At 43.0% G+C, this 14,036-nt stretch overlaps 1 pseudogene; it reads left to right on the top strand.

The window, feature by feature from the left end:
- Nucleotides 1-5,664: 5,664 nt before the first annotated feature.
- On the top strand, nucleotides 5,665-6,173 carry LOC103740621 (annotated as a pseudogene).
- The last annotated feature ends 7,863 nt before the right edge of the window (nucleotides 6,174-14,036 follow it).

Below are 14,036 nucleotides of genomic sequence, written 5' to 3'. Positions count from 1 at the left end.
TGAGAATGGGGAATCAATGAGCAAGGCACAGACAGCCCAACCTCTTCGGAACTTGAATCACCCTTTGCCTCTGCTGGAACATGTTCATTTTACATCTTCAGAGACTTAGCATTCACAGTTTTTATGCTCTTCTCTCATTACTGTGACCTTAGGGACTCACTACGATCATATTAAGTCTTGCACTTTTCATCTTGTTTTGGAGATAGGATATATCAGATCCTTTCACCCTCAGATGCTGGTGGGTTTCCAGATATTGCGGCTTACTGTCGTGCTCGCCCTGAAGTTCCCCATTCAGTTTTTCTTTTACTCCCTTTTGCTGTACACGTTTGCTCTGCCTTTTCTGTGAATTCATTTTCCCACTTCCTGCAATTCTTAACCCTTTTCCTCTTCTTTTCCCATCTTGACAGATGCAGCCAGTTATCTAAGTCTGATGAAAGTCCTCCTCTTATCTCTGAAGCACTTAGTGCCTCGCAGAGCTTATCTCCTCTGGCACTGTCAATCCTTGCAGCACAAGATTCCCTCTGAGAACTTCATGGTCATGTCTGAGCAGCCATCTACTCTTATTCTCTTTGTAAAGCTTGAGAATCTAGGACTTTTCTCGTGGGCCCAGAGAGGGAAGGGGAGAACAGAAAGTACAGTTTAAGAACAGCCTGCACAGGCTGGGGAGAGTTAGACTACTTGCTGCTCTTGCAAACCACCAGAGTTCTGTTCTCAGCACCCACGCTGGGTAGCTCACAACCACCTGTAACTCTAGTTCCAAGGGATCCAACATCCCTCTGGTCTCTGAAGGTACCTGCAAGCGCACACATGCGCACGCACACACGCACGCACACACACACACACACATACACACACACACACAAATAACAAAATAAATAATTAAAAAAGAATTGCCCACAATCTTGTACTCAGGATTGAGTTGAGAATAAAGTTAGGAATCTACGATCTGCCACATTCTTGGATTTGTCCAAGAAGTTGGAGTTTCACTCAAGGATTCACCCAACCCTACTAGAGGTTAAGTGGTTGCCTATAGTTCACTGACCAGAAAGAACATTCTGTGTTGCCCAGAGTCAAGCGCCTTGTTTGAGACCATTAGCAGTTAATCAGTTAAGCTCTATCTAAATGAATGGGTCAATGTAAAGAAACCACACCTACCTCATCCTGTTGCTCTCCTGGCAACAATATGTCACTTACTCACTGTGACAAGCAGCAGAGATCTCGTGGTGTTTGAGAGTGTGCTGCTCCAGGGAGGATGGTCTGACCTGGTGGGCCACTCTGGAAGACAGTGGTGTCTGGTGACCTGTGCAGTTCTTTGACATCCATACTATTTCAGACAAATGTCTTAAACAATATCACTAAATTACACACGTATTGCACCTACAGTGTAGACGTGGTATCTGCGCCTTGGACTGGCATTTGTAATACATAACTTGTTATTTTGTTACTTGATTTTCATATTGTATATTTTGACTTACTTAAGCCTTTGAAATTTCTGTCTCTGGTGTTTGACTTAAAATTTACATGCTCTCCTGTTAATTTGGAAATCCCAGTAGGAAAATGAAAATGTTAATTATCCTTTAGATTTAGATAAGCACATGGTATTTTGCTGCAAAAACAAACACACGAAACCAAAAAATCCTTGTCCTTGAAAAATATTACTTCAGACCAAGAATATCCCAAAAATGATCCACAGTTGTTGCTATGTCCTCTGTAATTACTCTTAATCTCTAAATGTAATTTTGATTACTAGTCTTAATTAACAGACATGATATTTAAATTGATGTCACCTTTTGAAAAAAAATATATATACACACACATTCATATCTACATATTTGTGGGATTTCTTAGTTAAAGCAGAAGAACATTGTAATATTGTCCTCTGCAGACCACAAATAGATATAATCACTGTCCACTACCCTATTCATTTCTTATCTGAAGACCAAGGATCTGTGATCTCAGTTAAATTAACAACAATTTCCCAAGTATTTCATGTACATCATGACATGAGCCTCTATTTTACTACCATAATGAGATAATTTAATCTCATTGAAGAATCACTGGTAAATTAGTTTGGACAATGAAAGCACTCACAATTCGGCAGCAGAAAAGAACAGAATGGATTTTCTGTGGTCTAGTGTTGTCACGACTGATTTAATTAACCCACTGTTCCAATCCATTATTAGAACCACCTGAAGGCAAAACAGCTTCCCAAAGTTCCAGGAGCCTCTTAAAACAGCAGTGGTTTGTTCTAGGGCTCATGTGTGGGGAATCAGCCATGTGATGGTGAGGCACAACTATCTTGATTCCTGCCCCTTTGGTTACCTGTAGGCTTAACTGGGTAGCAGAATAAAATTTTGACAGTTAGAAGTTCTGGTATTCCTTCTATGTGTCAGTAATTTTCATAACTGAACACTCCTGCTCTGTGTCTGTCTTTCCTTCACAACATCAGAGGGAAAGGGGGTGGCTATTTAGTTTTTTTTTGTATTTCTTTTTAAGAAAACAACTCATCGGTTGTCAGCCTGGTTCCTCTGGTCTTCCAGTAGGATGTCCCTTTCTAGGACTTTCTCTGCCCCTGTTTGGGAGGCGCTCTTGCTGTTCGGTGCCAGCAGTGGATGTGGAATAATCCTACCTGATGCCAGGCTTCTGTGCCCATGTGTATTTTGTTATTAAAAAGGCCATATTTTGCCTTCTTTCTGTTGACTCTTTGGGCTTTTTTTCTTTTTTACTTGCTTCAGAACAAGATGGGAGGAGCAGTAGCTAGACCCACTCAAAGTCCCCAGCAATTATTATTAGCAGCAACTTTATCCAATATACAGGAATAAATTATAAACATGGGATTGGAGAGATGACTCAGCAGCCAAGAGTATTGGCAGCTCTTGCAAAGGACCCAGGTTTGGTTCCCAGCACCCACACGGAAGATAATAACCACTCATAACTCCAGTTCCAGGTGATCCAACACCCTCTTCTGACTTCTGCGGGCATTGCATGACATGGGTTCACTTATGTACATTTCCTAATACACTCATACACATAAGACAAAAATGACAAAATATTTTTTTAAAAATAGTAAACAATGAAAAATGATAGGTTATAATGAACAGCAAGTTTAAGTCATGCTAATGGGTGGCAGACCTTGGAAGGAAAGAATTCTGCAATATCCCATATTTTCAATTATAAAAATACAGAGCTGGTGAGCTAAGGGTAAGGTCTCCATATCCGACCATGATCTCAAAGAGCAAAGTATAATGTTGTAGACCAGATCTGTGGGAAAATGTCTCATTGCGATGTGATTCTTGGACTCTTCTCACATTCGCTGAAGATGAGCTGGGCACACTCATTCTTTCTGCACAGACTTTCTTCTGTTCTCCTAGCATGCTTTGCTCAAGAAAATAAAAGAAAATGCGGTCTTTTCTTATACATTGATTGCTTATTAATATAATCTGTTTTAGGAATGGGATTAGCTTTGTTTAAACTATGTCTATTTTTTTTAAAGAAAGCTTCAGGTTCTGTGCATTTCAGCTTTCTTCTGCGGGGTTTTCTTCACATAATGTGTGCTTCTCACAGCCATGTCTACTATCATCAGAAAAGACTTTCATTCATACTAAGGCTGTTATTCCTTGGATTAAGTACACCATTTCATGATACAGAAGGTCATTGTTTCTCTGGATATAAAGTCTATGTACTAGATTTAACTTGGAGATCATGAACTCCCATAGATTGATAAATTTTTCTCAGGTGTCCAATGGATTCCTAAAACACTGCAGGACAAGATAGCATATTGGAGTGTTTTTTTTTTCTTGGAAAACACATGACTTGTCAATTTCTTAGAGGCTGCCAGAACCATCAGGGTTTAAAATTTGTGTATTAGAGATTTGAAGTTGTTAAGTTCCATAGACTTCTGTTCTTTTGCCTGAAAATTACTTTTTTGCTTGCTGAATTATTTCTCCAAAGTTTCTTCTGTGGTGATTGAGGTAGGATTGAACCACCAGTTCCTTCTTGAGATTGGAACTATCTCTCAGGAGAAATCTGGGGAAATAGCTCATTACTGGCTAAAGATTTGGTTTCCAACTGCTGTGTGGGAAACATCCTGGGTCTCATGAGTGGGGTAACTGTGTGACGAGATCATTCTCCTGCAGCAGCCTCTTAGTTGCACTCCCTGCCCCCAGGCTTATTGCTCCAATTTTGACTACACAGTTAAAAGGAGAAGTGACCTAAGGACATAGGGAACTGAATAGGGTTGGGGGAGGGAAACCCAGGAGTCTGCCTCTTTGCTTTACCATCAGAAAATGACATCGAGTCTCAGTCACCATAACGGTGACTCTTCAGGTCATAAGTATTTCACCAAGAGAAATGAGAGTATGGTGAGGAGTGTGTCAGAAGGGTAACCGAACCAATACTGAAGATTGAGCTTCAAGGCATGTGGGAAATTGATTCTGGGAAATGCCAGTGTTCTATGTCTTTCAAGGCCAGCAGAAATGATACCTGGATGAATTTTTTGTTCTACTTACAAGGGCTTTTAAATGTGAGAATAGAGAGCAAATGAATATCTTTTCCTGTTGTGACTATTTTAATGGAATTTCCAGAATGTCGAGTCCTGTATACACTTGATATAGAACCAAGACAAACGATGCTAGCCTGCACAGTTACCAGCACAGGAGAATCCATGCACTTCCTCAAGCTCTTCGTTAATGCTATTAGCAAGCCAAGTAAGTAGTCACCCAAGTATGAAGATACTCTCCAATTTCTTCTTTCCAATCTAAATTGTCACCGAATGCTGCTTAATCTTTATTTTCCTCTCTTCTCCTACAGGCACCTTATATTTCAGCTGTTACTTACTTTCCTCAAACCCTTAATAGTGTTAGAAGCCTGTGACCTGGAAGTTTCTCTGACCCTATGATGACAAGCCATGGTCCTGCCTCCTTCCCACACTGTGTGGGAGTCAAGCCCAGTACCTCTTCCAGCCAATTGGTTGACCTTAGCTGCTTGAAGGGGAGAGACTAAGGGTATATAAGCCGGAAAACCAGGGGGCACTCTCTCACCATTTTGTGTGGCTGTTTAGAAGGCACTGGACTTACGTTTGGGTGTGGACTTTTGAGCTCAGCCATGAATGAGAGGGGCACCCACTCTTCTGTAAGTAAACCAGCACCCCAAGCTCAGTTAGCAAGTCCATTAAACTCGTTAAGATCCTCCAAATGGTGGTTTTGGAGAATTCTTGCCTCAGGTTGTGTAAGGACAGTGGGAGGAGGGAATCTGTCGCCATGTGTGCCTTCCAGCAGTGAATTTAACTTACAAAAGCCTCTGAGTCTCTGCAAGAACTCTTCCCTTCCTTGGAATTCATGCTTCCAATGCTTTCTTCATTTGAAAACATCCAGCTTCTCCAAGACCAACCTCAACTCTATGGGTACCCATAGAACCCAAACCAGAGGTAATTGATCCTGCTCTCTGTGCCAATAAAACACAACATAGAAAACCCAAACACCACAAGCCCTTGACTAAATATAGATGATTTTACGATGTGCAATATTACTCATGAAATTTAGATGTTCAAAACTAAATAGATTCGAAAATAGGAAAAGACTTGAATAGATTAAAAGGGGGCTTTCGGCTAGGAGGAGGCTTAGGTGCAACTTTCTTCCATCGTCCCAAATCTGGGTTCTTCCAACACCAGCCACCTCCATCATGCCGCCCAAGTTCGACCCCAACGAGATCAAAGTCATCTGAGGTGCACCGGACGCGAAATCGGCGCCACGTCCACCTTGGCCCCCAAGATCGGGCCCCTGGGTCTGTCTCCACAAAAAGTTTGTGATGACATTGCCAAGGCAACAGGGGCTTGGAAAGGTCTGAGGATTACAGTAAAGCTGACTGTTCAGAACAGACAGGCCCAGATTGAGGTCCTACCTTCTGCCTCTTCCCTGATCAGCAAAGCCCTCAAGGAGCCACCAAGAGACAGAAAGAAGCAGAAAAACATTAAGCACAGTGGAAATATCAGTTTCGATGAGATTGTCAACATTGCCGGACAGATGCGGCACCGGTCCTTAGCCAGAGGACCTTATGGAACTATTAAAGAGATCCTGGGTACTGTACAATCTGTGGGCTGCAGTGTGGGTAGCGGTCACTCTCATGACATCATAGATGACATCAACAGTGGTGCAGTGGAATGCCCAGCTAGTTAAGCAATAGAAACTATTTCAATAAAAGATGACATGACCAAAGGAAAAAAAAACTGTTTGGGGGTAGATTTTAAAAAATATTTTATTTACTATTTTTATTTTATGTATATGAGTGTATTGCCTGCATATGTGTAAATGCGCATGTATCATGCAATGCCCATGGAGATCAGAAGAGGGTGTCGGATCTCCTGGAACTGGAGTTATGGATGGTTGTTAGCTGTCATGTGGGTGCTGGGAACCAAACCTGTATCCTCTGCAAGAGAAGCCAGTGCTCTTCACTGCTGAGCCATCTCTACAGTCCCATGTTTATAATTTATTTCTGTATATGGGATATACTATTATAATACTACTGTTGGCAGAGATAAGAGTCACTATTCACACAGATTTGGCCTGTGCTTTCTGTGTGCCCCATACCATGCAGGCATCTGGAAAGGGGTCTCCTCACTGCCCATAGCATCCCTATTAAACACGCCCCTGAGATTTTTGGCTCTTCTACAAGCCATCTGGCTTCCAACTCAGGTAGGCATTGTGCATTGTGAGTCCTACAAGCAGGACCTTCTGACATTTCTTTGGTTAACAATGAAGAAGGTCAACAGGCCAAACAGGCAGCTTGGCTCCCACTCAAGGCTTCCTTAGGTCCTGTCCCCACTCTCCCTCTTCCTCAGTATACCTCAGGAAATTCAGCGGGTGTTAAAGAGGTTTGAAATTCAACAGGTTTCAAGAGGGTTTACAGTCACTCTGGGGCATAGTTATAGAGCCCAGAAAATAGGCTGTTATTATCTGGATCCTTCTAGTGGAGGATCTCCTTAATACTTTTTACTAAGTCATGCATTTGGAGCCCTAAATTCCTCTAAAGTCTAATTGAGTCTCTTCACTGCCACGGGAATTCTTCCAACCTTGCAGCTCATTTCCAAAGCTTGTCTCACCTGTTGTCAGACCAATCCTGAAGGAGCTCTCAGACCCCCTGTCCTTACTGTAACCTGTCCAGCACAGGGGAACTAAATCAGGGGAAGACCGCAGCTCTGTTTCACTCACATGCCCCCATACAAGAAACTCAAATATCTACTAATTCTAATGGATGCCTTCGCCAGGTGGATAGAAGCGTTCCCCACTAACACAAGGCTCATAGTCCCAAGAGTCTGCTAACAGCCTGACTTTCATTTCCAATACCACTCAGGGAATGAGTGGGGCTCTCAGAATTAACTGTCATCTCCACACCCTGAGACCCTCAATCTTTTGGGGAAGGGACAAAAGGCTAATTTAACTCTTAAGAGATTTTTTTTTTCTCAAGACTCAGCAGTCTTTGTTCACTCGTCTTTCAGTCTGACTTTATAGTCTCCCACTGCTGCTAAGTCTACAACTCACCTCCACCCTGCATGGTAGAAAGACCTCTTAGCAGAGACTCATTATCTGTCTCAGTTTGCTGTATCCCTGGGGCAGAAAATGAAGGCTGTCATAGGGTGCCAGGTTAAGTACGGTCCCAAGCCAGATTCTGCCTTTTTGGGACCATCTCCTTCCTTTAATCTGGACATTGGGTCTATCTTAAAATCCTCCCATAAGATTAAAAGCCACCATCAGTTGTCTGGGCTAGATCCTGTCAAGTCCCGCTATAGCCAACTGTAGTCAAGTTACAAAGTCTGTCACACAGTAGATTCATCTGTCAGAGTTAAGACTGTTCCTCTCCCAGATGCTCAAATGGCCCATTCCTGTTAACCTCTTGGAGATCTTTCTCTTCTTTTCTGTAGAGACTCAGGTGAAACCCACCCTCAAGTACCTCCAGATCCCAATGATAAATCCTGATCTTAGATCATCAACTATCTGAAGTTATGACCCTTGGCTGTACTCCCTTTTATCCCAACATTTTTGGGCTCTTGTGCTGGGCATAGGAATTCTCATAATCACTATTATCATACTTCTTACCCACCTTTCTGTAATCAACATATGGTATCACTTTCAAACATGATGACTTCTGTTTTCTTCTATCCCTGATCACAGTCCCTTTCTTTATGCTTTAATTATGCTCTGTATTTGGCCCCTGCTTACCTTCTGGTACCATCGATATTTCCTAGATTATAGACCATTACACTCCAGATGGTATTGTCTCAGGGATATTAACCCTTACCAGCTCCATCAAAAACTATCTCCAATCACCAAGGACTGCTTCACCTCGAAGCAATGCCACACTCTAGCTTTTAACTTCCTGTAAGACCATCCCTTCTCTCCAAAATATGGCACAAGCATTTTATGTCCTATGGTCACATCAGCCATGACATGTCAGCAAATCCCTTTCTCCTCCCAGATCTGAAGCAGAACCAGATAAAAAGAGAGCTGTTCCTTGTCAGAGCTTTGATCTTGTTAATTTGTCAATGGGATAAATGTAGAGACAAAAGTCAAAAGTGAGAGGTCGAAAGTATAAAGCAAAGCCCTCCCTTCACTGGCAACTAGTTCCTAACTACGTGGAGGCTGACCTATTGGATTGTGAGGCACTATAAAAACAACTAGTCTAATGACCCCTGGTACCTTACCCCAAATGGTCAGTCTCAGCAGGGACAGATAGTGCTTTAAAATTTACTACCTCACAAGATAGTGATCTGCCCTCCTCTTATCTATTCAAATATGATCTCTCTCTCTGGGCTGAAGAGATGGCTCAGTGGTTAGGAGCACTGACTGCTCTTGCAGAGGACCCAGGTTCTGTTCCCAGCATCCCTGGTGGCTTACAACCACCCATAACTCCAGTTCCAGGGGATCCAACACCCTTTACTGATCTTGGAAAGCATTGCATAACACAGGTACACTAACATACATACAGGCAATACACATATACATAAAATAAAAATAATAAATAAAATATTAAAAGAAAACAAATATTACCTCTACAAACAGCCCAAGAGGCACAGCCAGGTGATCTCTCTCTCTTTCTCTCTCTCTTTCTCTCTCTCTCCCCACCCCTCGAGTTTTTTCCCACTGTTTCTGACCATACTGTCTATTATTTACTAAAACTTCTATACCTAATTTTCTCTGGTAATATTTTACCCTGGACCTTGGGCTCATCATTCCAGACATTACACTGTACATCTAATTCGACTTCTTCCTGGTGTAGTTAAGCATTCTTTCCTCTTAGCTGGCTAGAAACAACCTCCCCTACCCTGAAAAAGAGTTCTCAAAACCAGAAAGAGGGAAATTCAGAAAAGATAGAAATGAAAGAGAGTAATCAGAGAGATGGAGAGTTCTCATTACGCAACACAGAAAGGAAAGGGGGAAGCCAAAGAATTATAACGAGCCACAAAGAATGTGGAAATAAAGAGCAGGCTAACACACAGAAGCGTATCAGGAGGCAGATTCTAAGAGCCTCCACCAGCAGATAAGGAAAAGTAAATGAAACAAAAAGCTCAACATGGACAGAGTCTGTGAGACTGACCAGAAGCCTGGATCTGCCTGCCTGGGGCTGTGGAACCAGAGCTGAGGAGCCAGGCTCCTCCCCAGGCTCTAGGAAGAAGAGACTGAGTTGGGCTGTCTCTTCCTTCCCAGCCTTGGAAACTGGCCTCTGTAAGCCAGTCTGGCTCTTCCAGCCACATCCAAGCCATCTGACCTTGTACCACAGGCAGGAAGGTAGGTGAGAAGGCTGAGAGATCTGGATGGAAATATGGAGAGGAAATACAGAGGACGAAGTGAGCAGTGAAAGAGCCAGGCTAGCAGGGATGACACTAGACTTCTAGAGAAGGAGGTTAGCAGTCAAAATCTGTGACCTCTCTCTCACGGCCACTGTGTACAGAGTCCTGTGTGATGTGAATGCAGGTAGACTCCGAGGCACCCAGGAGATGTTCCACTCTAGTGACAAGGTCAGAGACAAAGTCAGCTTCACAACAGAAATTAGTTTATTCACTGACCTTGTCCATGGGGTTTGGGACACACTGATGAGGACATTGGCTGTGCTGGTCTTTGGTGCGCATGAGGGATACAGAGATTCAAAGGGCTGGTGCAGGTTTTCTTTTCAAACCATCTGTGCATTTATAAAGCTAGGCATTTGGACTCCTTTTCTCTCTGTCCTCCTTCCTGTCTCTCAGGTGTTCCTGCCTTCCATCCTTCCCTCCTTCAGGCAGACAGGAGCTTTTGATTGGTTACTATGGAAGCCAGCTGTACTAATCTTGAGGCCTGGCCTTTCCGAGTGCTTCCCTGGGGCATGGTTTTACACTGTCCTATTCAAGAGTCCCTTGTGAGGCCATGCTCATGGCAAGTGGCCTGGAGTGCCTAGCATACTCACAGGTTTTCCTAAGAAATCTGTCTTCCTCAATAAATGAGGGACCTAGTAAATATGCTCCTTGCACCCTTAGCTTCAAGTCAGGGAGCCCTTTAACTCTCATTCCCCCATTTCCCAATTTAACTTTGCATTAATTTTCCTGTGAGGGCATCTGATGACTCCTTTACCATTTCTTATGACCCCGTCAAACATTTTCCTCATATCATTACACTGTGTTCAATGGAATAGTAAGCGTTGGCTGAATACCCACACTGTGCTCTAATCAGGTGGCAAGTATAGACTGAGCGGTGCCTGATGAAGCAGGCATGCCTGATCAGTTGTCTCTACCTCTTCACTATCACAATTCTCTCTCTCAAAGCTGAATTACCCTTCTTTCCTCTGTTCTACTCACTGTTCTTCCAAAACCCTGCACACTACTGAATGAGCTGCCACTTAAATTCTGTACAACCCAAAGAAGCTCAGCAATTCTCTCGATTCTGAGAAGCTCTTCTACTGGAATCCTTCAGTTGCTGTAAAGTGAGAGTTCATGGTGTTTGTGTTCTGATTCCTTCTCAGTGTGGAGGGATCTCCTTGCCCCAACATATCTTCCTTCACCTTTTCCCAGTTTGCGTTTCTACCAGGTCTAATGTACTCAGGGCACCTTGATAACATAAATCAGGTGGTGTATAGTGAGGCACGTTTATCAGGAGACAGACTTCAGTGTAAGATTCTGAAGCTTCTTTTTGTGAATACTCAAAACCTCCCAAAGAAAGCCAACTATTCAACCTATTAACAAATATCATTCAGGGCCGAGTGTGGTGGTGCACGCCTTTAATCTCAGCACTTGGGAGGCAGAGGCAGGCGGATCTCTGTGACTTCGAGGCCAGCCTGGTCTACCTAGGGAGTTCCAGGACAGCTGGGACTACAGGATGACCCTGTCTCAAAAAGAAAAAAAAAAAAAATATATATATATATATATATATCGTTCAATAACAACTTGCACTGAAAAGTCCCTCAGCTGCTACGACAAGTAAGAAATTCATTGCTTATAGTCCTGTGACCTCTGCTGGATTTTATTGACAGAATTCTTACTCAAACATGAAGTACAATTCCAACAACTCACCTTGATATTCTCTTCCCAGAAAAAACTGACTGAATTGAGTTAATGTGTTTTTGTCTGAAAGTTGCAGTGTTGAAATCCCACTTCTAGATGCCCCCATTCCCATCTCAGCTCTCAGGCCTATGCAGGTCACACACACAGAACCATTGCAAGCCCCAGACCTGCAAGGACCCCCAGCCCGGGGAGTTCCCCATCCTCAGCATGCTGGTGCCTGCCTCCCTTGGCTATGCAGTTCTGTGCACCTGCCATACCTGAGAGTCCCCCCACACTGTGTGTTCTCTCACACCTGTGAGTACCCCAATCCCAGCCTCCCCAGTCTACCTTCCCAGAGCCCAGGGTACACAGCTCCTACAGCTTCCTGCACCCCCTAGACATGTAAGTTCCCCAGATTTGTAAAAACCCTGGCCTCACTCTTTCTGCTACCCACTCACCTAGGTCTAGCTGGGGTAGCATAGCCTTTGGGTTGGCCCAGCTTGGTCTGTTCTAGAGAACCTCACTTGCTGTGGTGATTTGAACGAGAATGTCCCCCATAGGCTCCAAGTATTTGGACATTTTGTCCCTAGTTGGTGGTGCTGTTTGTGAGTTCTTAGAAAGTGTGGCCATGCTGGAGGAAGCATGTAGCTGGGAGCTGGCTTGGAGAGTTCTTGAGCCTTGCCAGATCTCCAGTCATGCTCTTACTTCCTGTGCCTGCGTGAAGATGTAGAGCCTAGCTTCCATGCCTCCTCCAGCCACCATGCCTCCCCGATATGATGGACTGTAACTCCCCTGGAACAGTAAACTCAAACACTTCCCTCTATAAGTTGCTTTGGTCAGTGTTTCTATCACCTGAGTCACAGAACAAACAAGGAAAGATCAAGCTGGTGTCGACCTTGAAACTTCATCTCTGATGGCTAGAGTTCCAGTACTAGAAGTGCTATGCATGTTCCTGGCAGAGAAAGCTAATCATCAACCTTACCCAGCTGTGAACACTGAGAGCTAAAATAACATCTGATGTGGCAAAATATCCCCAATGGTGCAGTAGTAGCATGAATATTACAGAACTAACCAAGCACCCGCTAATTGGATTTAAGGCCTGCTTCACAGTAGGAAGTCCATACCTGACAATGTCATCAGGGCCAAGAATGTGAAGCTAGACGATCACAGAAAACGGGAGATTCTACTATTATATTATGCTAAATAGACATATTATTAAACAGACTCATAATGACTTACTGTTAAACCCATCTCTCAACTCTCACCAGAGAACGTTCTTCTAGTAGCTGATGGCAATAAACACAGAACCATAGATAGTCAATGTGTAAGAGAGATGGTGGAGTGTTCAGCCCTAAACGGGACACCTATGTAACCTCTCTTCCCAAGGCTCAGGGATTGTTGTGGAAGGGAGGGCAGAAAGATTGTAAGAGTGAATAGTGGTTCATGAATACAAAAAAGCTGTGTGGTCTGGACACCACAGAGTAGGTGCACTATGAACACAGCACTACGACAGCATGTTATAAGACCTATGAAAACCCAAGCAGACAGGGTTCCAGCATGGAAGGGGGAGATGAGCAGAAAGCCCCAGCCTTAGCTGAGGACCTATCGACAGTTGATAGATACTGGGAGGAGTCACTTTTCCCTACTGGTGTGTTGCCTGATAGGCTGACCAGACTCTAAGGGATAAACACACACTCATGAGCACTGGAGAAACAGAGATTAGACTTGATAGGCCTTAAAAAATAAAAGCAGCCAGGCATGATGGCATATGACTTTAATGACCAGTGAGGAAGCAGAAGAGATAGGTGGATCTCTGTGAGATTGAGACCAGCCTGGTCTATGTAGTGTGGGTTCCAGGCCAGCTGGGGCTACAGGGAGGCTCTATATCAAAAACCAACAAAATCAACCAAACCAAAACAAGACAACTGATAATAGACAACATGAAGTCACGGGGGTGGTATGGTGGGGGTGTAGAGAGGAGGTGGTCTGAATGTGATCTAAATAAATTGTATGAAATCCTCAAATCAATAAAAATGTTAAAACTAAAAGAAATACCACTTATTTTTATTTATTGTTTTTGATTTCATTTTGTTTTTAATCATTTTTAAAAAATTTTTAATAACTACATGATTAGAAGAAGCATGTCACTATAGATTTAACATATTCATTAACACACTCCAAAGCAAGACTCCATCTCTTTCACAAGTGGGTGCAAGTTTCTAGGTTCACAGTTGAGTTAATACAGTTATACAATATTGAATTCAGTAAAAGACCTGTAAGACATAAAATTGAATGAGTTTTTAACCTTTAAAACAGATCTCAATCTCCTTCTTTAAAGGTTTAAAAATTTCACTGTAGAGCTCTTTAATGTCGTTGGTCAGGTTTGTTCTGAGGTACTTCATTTATTTTGCAGCTATTGTGAAGGGGAGGGTTTCCATGTGCTCTTTCTCTGACTGCTTGTTATTGGTATATAGAAAGACTACAGAGTTTTGTAGGTTAAATTTGTAACCTGCCACTTTACTGAACTTGTTAATAA

This window comes from Nannospalax galili, unplaced genomic scaffold (assembly GCF_000622305.1).
Source record: "Nannospalax galili isolate Female #2095 unplaced genomic scaffold, S.galili_v1.0 scaffold841, whole genome shotgun sequence".
Classification (NCBI taxonomy): Eukaryota; Metazoa; Chordata; class Mammalia; order Rodentia; family Spalacidae; genus Nannospalax; species Nannospalax galili.
The sequence above is the reverse complement of the archived record's forward strand: the minus strand, read 5'-3'. Positions and strand labels throughout refer to the sequence as shown.